Raw genomic sequence first — 6336 nt, 5'->3', positions numbered from 1 at the left:
GGCCGGCCCGATTTAAATACCCTCAGCCCGCGGCGTGCTCCATCCGCTGTCCGCGCCCCGCGTCACGGTAGCGCGGTGGAACAGATTGCGACGGCGTCTGAGATGACGTCGGTGTGATGGCTCTGTCCGCCGTGGTCGTCATAACTATGCGTTTGCTCGATTTACTCTTGATTAACCCAATCGCTGGTTCCCAAGCCTTGCTTAGATTATAGCCACAGTCACGGTTTATGAGGTCGCCATTGGTGCGAATTTCGATGGCCTCTCTAACAACGCTGTCCCAGTATCTCGACGTCTGTACCAGAATCCTCGTGCGGTCATACTCCATAGCGTGATTTTCCGAGAAACAATGTTCAGCGACCGCCGACTTGCTCGGATACATCAGTACAGGTTGCCTCTGGTGTCACGGCATCGATCCTCGACGGTACGCATCGTCTGACCAATATACGACTTGCCACATTGACACGGAATCTGGTACACGCCGGCCTTCCTCCAACCGAGGTCATCTTTGGCGCTCCCCACCAGTGCACGAGTTTCATTCGGAGGACAAAACACAGTTCCGACCCGGTGTTTCTTCAGAATGCGGGCGATTTTCCCTGAGAGTGCGCCTGTGTATGGAATAAATGCAGTGCCTACCTCCTCCCTCGTCACTTCATCCATCTCAACAGGTTGTGATGCAGTGGTTGGGCGGAGAGCGCGTTGGATCTGCCACTCTGAGTACCCATTTTTTCGAAATATAGTTCTCAGATATTCCAGTTCCTGGGGTAGACTCTCTGTGTCAGAGATAGTGCGCGCCCTATGTACTAGAGTTTTAAGTACCCCATTCCTCTGTGAAGGGTGGTGGCAGCTGTCTGCGTGCAAATACAGATCAGTGTGTGTTGTCTTTCGATACACCCCATGACCTAGGGTGCCGTCAGCCCTTCTCCTGACCAAGACGTCAAGGAAAGGTAATTTACCCTCCGTTTCAGTCTCCATAGTGAATTTGATGTTGGGGTGTATGGAGTTTAGATGTGTAAGGAAGTCAAGGAGTTTATCCATACCATGTGGCCAGATGACGAACGTGTCTTCCACGTAACGGAAAAAGCAAGTAGGTTTCCATTCGGATGACGACAGGGCTTCCTCCTCGAAGTTCTCCATGTAAAAATTCACTACCACTGGTGAGAGTGGGCTACCCATGGCGACTCCTTCCGTTTGTTCGTAGTATTCTCCATTAATAAGAAAATACGTGGAAGTCAAGACATGCCTAAAAAGTTCAGTGGTATTCTCGTCAAACCTCTGACCAATCAACTCTAGCGACTCTCGCAGGGGTACATTCGTAAACAAGGAAACGACGTCAAAACTCACCATGATATCTGACTCATCCAACCTGAAGCTATCAAGGTGTTTAACAAAATCCGCGGAATTACGGATGTGATGAGGGCATTTACCCACATAAGGACTTAATATTCCCGTCAGGTATTTGGCCAACAAATATGTAGGTGCCCTGATGTTGCTGACAATGGGGCGTAATTGTACCCCCTCTTTGTGATCCTTCGGGTGTCCATACAGTCTAGGCGGTACCGGACCTTGGGGTAACAATTTCTTAGCGTCACCCCCCGGTAAATCTGCGTCCTTGAGAAGAACCCTCGTCTTGTTCTCCACCTTCTTTGTAGGGTCAACGCTGATCTTCCGGTAGGAATCGTCATTTTGCAGGCTCTGCATCTTATCAGTGTAGTCCTTATGGGAGACAACAACTGTAGCACTGCCTTTGTCAGCCGGTAAGACAACAATTTCAGAGCGATCCCTCAGATCACGAATGGCCGCCCTCTCTTTACTGCTGATATTTGACATCGTCGGCTTGGATTTCGTCAACGCACAACAAGTTTCACGGCGTATTTCCTCGGCTGATTCTGGCGGAAGTCGAGCTGCAACCTGTTCAACAGCACTAACAATTTCTGCGACCGGGGAGAACTTGGGTGTGGGAGCGAAGTTGAGACCTTTCTGTAAAACCGAGACCGCATCATCACCTAACACCATGCCACTCAAACTGATAACAGTCTTGCACGGAACCTGCAGAGATGGTTTGTCAAAGAGACGTGAGAACTTAGCTGTTTGATGTCCCGTAGCCTTCTTATGGGCGGAATCATCTGACACCCAGGTGACACCATCAATCCAATCCCAGGAAAATACCACTGAACGTTTTAGGCATGTCTTGACTTCCACGTATTTTCGTTTTAATGGAGAATACTACGAACAAACGGAAGGAGTCGCCATGGGTAGCCCACTCTCACCGGTGGTAGTGAATTTTTACATGGAGAACTTCGAGGAGGAAGCCCTGTCGTCATCCGAATGGAAACCTACTTGCTTTTTCCGTTATGTGGACGACACGTTCGTCATCTGGCCACATGGTATGGATAAACTCCTTGGCTTCCTTACACATCTAAACTCCATACACCCCAACATCAAATTCACTATGGAGACTGAAACGGAGGGTAAATTACCTTTCCTTGACGTCTTGGTCAGGAGAAGGGCTGACGGCACCCTAGGTCATGGGGTGTATCGAAAGACAACACACACTGATCTGTATTTGCACGCAGACAGCTGCCACCACCCTTCACAGAGGAATGGGGTACTTAAAACTCTAGTACATAGGGCGCGCACTATCTCTGACACAGAGAGTCTACCCCAGGAACTGGAATATCTGAGAACTATATTTCGAAAAAATGGGTACTCAGAGTGGCAGATCCAACGTGCTCTCCGCCCAACCACTGCATCGCAACCTGTTGAGATGGATGAAGTCACGAGGGAAGAGGTAGGCACTGCATTTATTCCATACACAGGCGCACTCTCGGGGAAAATCGCCCGCATTCTGAAGAAACACCGGGTCGGAACTGTGTTTTGTCCTCCGAATGAAACTCGTGCACTGGTGGGGAGCGCCAAAGATGACCTCGGTTTGAGGAAGGCCGGCGTGTACCAGATTCCGTGTCAATGTGGCAAGTCGTATATTGGTCAGACGATGCGTACCGTCGAGGATCGATGCCGTGAACACCACAGGCACACTCCACTGATGTATCCGAGCAAGTCGGCGGTCGCTGAACATTGTTTCTCGGAAAATCACGCTATGGAGTATGACCGCACGAGGATTCTGGTACAGACGTCTAGATACTGGGACAGCGTTGTTAGAGAGGCCATCGAAATTCGCACCAATGACGACCTCATACACCGTGACTGTGGCTATAATCTTAGCAAGGCTTGGGAAGCAGCGATTGGGTTAATCAAGAGTAAATCGAGCAAACGCATAGTTGTGACGACCACGGCGGACAGAGCCATCACACCGACGTCATCTCAGGCGCCGTCGCAATCTGTTCCACCGTGCTACCGTGGCGCGGAGAGCGGACGGCGGAGGGAGCACACCGCGGGCGGAGGGTATTTAAATCGGCCGCCGCCGCGACCGAACCCAGTTCCCCCTGAGCAGCCATAGGGTACGGATCTCCGTGCCGGCGCGTTCACAGGAGCTCAGTCCGTCAGTTCACCTGATGATGGCGACATGTTTGATCGCCGAAATATTGTGCCAGTTGGACACTATAGACCGGAAGTACACCCGTGGATATTTTGATTATCAAATACGCTTGGAGAAACTCAAGAATCACATTTGATATAAATGCTACGTATTGCCCTACCAAATTACATTGACTTGATGTAGCTTTCGCATTCACGTTTCTGAGCCATTCGTCCAGTAACTTAAGCCATTTAACATTTTGAACTTGCATTGTGCCAGCTCCTATCACTACAGATTTTGAATCCTACTTGGGAGTGGACAGATCTGTTTGGAATAAGCAGTGTGATAATTCTGATACCGCGCTGTTAATGTTACGATAAGGAACCAATCTGCTCGTTGTAAAACTGTGTTCAGCATCTAAAGATGAACTGAAATACTGACTGGAGTTTTAAATTTTCTGTTTAACATCCTTCTCAAGAAACCTCGGTATTCCCTTCGTTTTTTCCAGCTCTGTAACTGCGGACGCCTGGGTGGATTTATTTTTGTGGAGTGGACATATCACGTTCAAATGGCTCTGAGCGCTATGGGACTTAACATCTGAGGTCATCAGTCCCCTAAGGACATCACACACATCCATGTCCGAGGCAGGATTCGGACCTGCGAACGAAGCGGCCGCGTGGTTCCAGACTGAAGCGCCTACAACCGCTCGACCACAGCAGCCGGCCATATCACGTTCCGCAATCACTCGTGCTCTACTTACAGAGAAACTTAACCGTTTTATTGTCACTCGAACGAGGCATGTTGCTGATCTAGAAGAAACAGATAATTCCAACGAGAGAGCGGAACGCATAGAGACAGTAATGCGCGCTGATACTCAGACCGGGTGACCAGACACAACAAGTGAGGTGCCGGTGGAAAGTAAACTCGCAACTGGGAGACAACTCGACGTCTACTATTCAATTCACTGGATCGGGGCAACTGAACAATCTTCCTTATCAAATTTAGTAAACAACGTCGTGCACACACTTTTAGTTACTAAATCACTCGGCACCTTACTAAATTACTGGACTAGAGTCAACCAGCTTTGTACTGAATAGTCTAAATGCTTGTTTCCTCGACGATTCTGCAGAGAACTTTCCCATTTCTGACCCTGTCCGTCCATCAAATTTTCAACTACCTTCTTTAACAGTACGTCTCAAACAATTCACTTCTTTTCCAGTTTTCTTACTTTCTTTAATTCGCTTCGACAGTTGCATGTATTTCCCAGTGTCAATGGTTCGCTCCGATGGAATGGTGTGCTGCTGACGTTTTTCTGAGACAGTTCGTTTTCATATTAAGGCCTGTGTCATACTTTAGCCATTTGCTATTAGTAATTAATGCCCTCTTTATCTGCACTAGTTTATTATTTATGTCCTGCTTCGTTCGTCCATCTTGCTTAATTTTACTTCAAAGAGAGTAACATTTCCTTCACTACGGGTACCTCATGGTCAGTAATTTCGGCATTTTTGGGGCTAACGTAAGTTTCACATTGCGTCAGTTGCGGGGAGCGATCAGAATTATTGTATTATTCGGAAGTATCAGGTACGCCAAGGTCACTTATAAATCTTTTTGTTGATTACAGGTTTCGACAGATATGTGTAGTCATCAATGCATATTGTGTCATTAACTTCTGTTACTGTGTCACAAGATACGATAATGGAAACACAGTTCTGTCGAAACCGGTAATCAATAAGTAGATTAACAAGCGGTCTTGGAGTATCAGAATAGTTCCGAGCTAGTCTCATTTCTGCTGTTCCTTATTAAGTATATCTTTCTTTGGTTCACTTTCGGTCCATATTCTATTCCGCCCAACTGTTCACCTTTTACCTCCTCACTTACACTGATGACTTTAGAGTCAACAACGAATATTAACACTGTTATTTTTCACCCAGAAGTTTTATTCAACTCCTATATCATTATCCGTACTTGACTCTTCGACGTACATGTTGAATAATAGCGGAAAACATATTACGTCCCTACATTATATCCTGTTTAATTCGAACACCTCCTTTTTACTTTCCGTTTTCATTGCTATGTTCTGACCTCTGCTTGTTACTACTTGCTATAAAATAAAGTCCTCCCACGTCGCTTTTGTCTGTGCGTGAAGGCCACTCTCAGGTACTGCTATGGGGATTTACATACCGTTTTCATTACTAGATTGACTCACGATGGAGGTATGCATGTTCAATTTATTGTCGCTGCACCACTCAAGAGTTCGGCCACTGTAAAATAAAGTTAATACGGTAAGTACTGTCAAGGCATCGCACATGTAAGGAGCCGTATTGACCAGCTAGGATCACGTTAACAACTTCAGTTCCTCTTCTTCCTTTGTTGTTGTTTCCTATTTTTCCAGTATTCCCTCATTTTCTCCCCATGATGTCTCTTCCTTCATTTTTTCCATGTTGTTCCCGATTTTTTATTTCTTCTGCTTCGAAAGCCTTCCGGATTTACTATTTTATTTTTAAAACAGTTTGTTCCTGTAGTTTTTCTAGATCTTTCCTTACCTCTGTAATCCACGCTATTGTCGATTTCTACTTCCAGATATATAGGAGTAATTGTTTTGTTAATCAATTTCCATCCGTTCGATAGAGGTGTCCTAAAAAGGTTAATCTTCATTTGGCTGTTACTCCAGATATGTTCTCTATAATTTTGTAAATCTCGTCATTACTTCTTATTTTGACACCATCTGTAGATTTTATTGTTCCCATTATTCTTCTAATAATCCTTCTTTCCAGTACCTCTAGTTTGTCCACCTTACAGTTCATCGCTAGGCATTCAGATCCATGTAAACATTCTGGTTGACCACTGTGGTGTACTGTTTT

The sequence above is a fragment of the Schistocerca gregaria genome, chromosome 7 (genome assembly GCF_023897955.1).
Source record: "Schistocerca gregaria isolate iqSchGreg1 chromosome 7, iqSchGreg1.2, whole genome shotgun sequence".
Lineage (NCBI taxonomy): Eukaryota > Metazoa > Arthropoda > Insecta > Orthoptera > Acrididae > Schistocerca > Schistocerca gregaria.
This window is presented reverse-complemented; position numbering follows the sequence as displayed.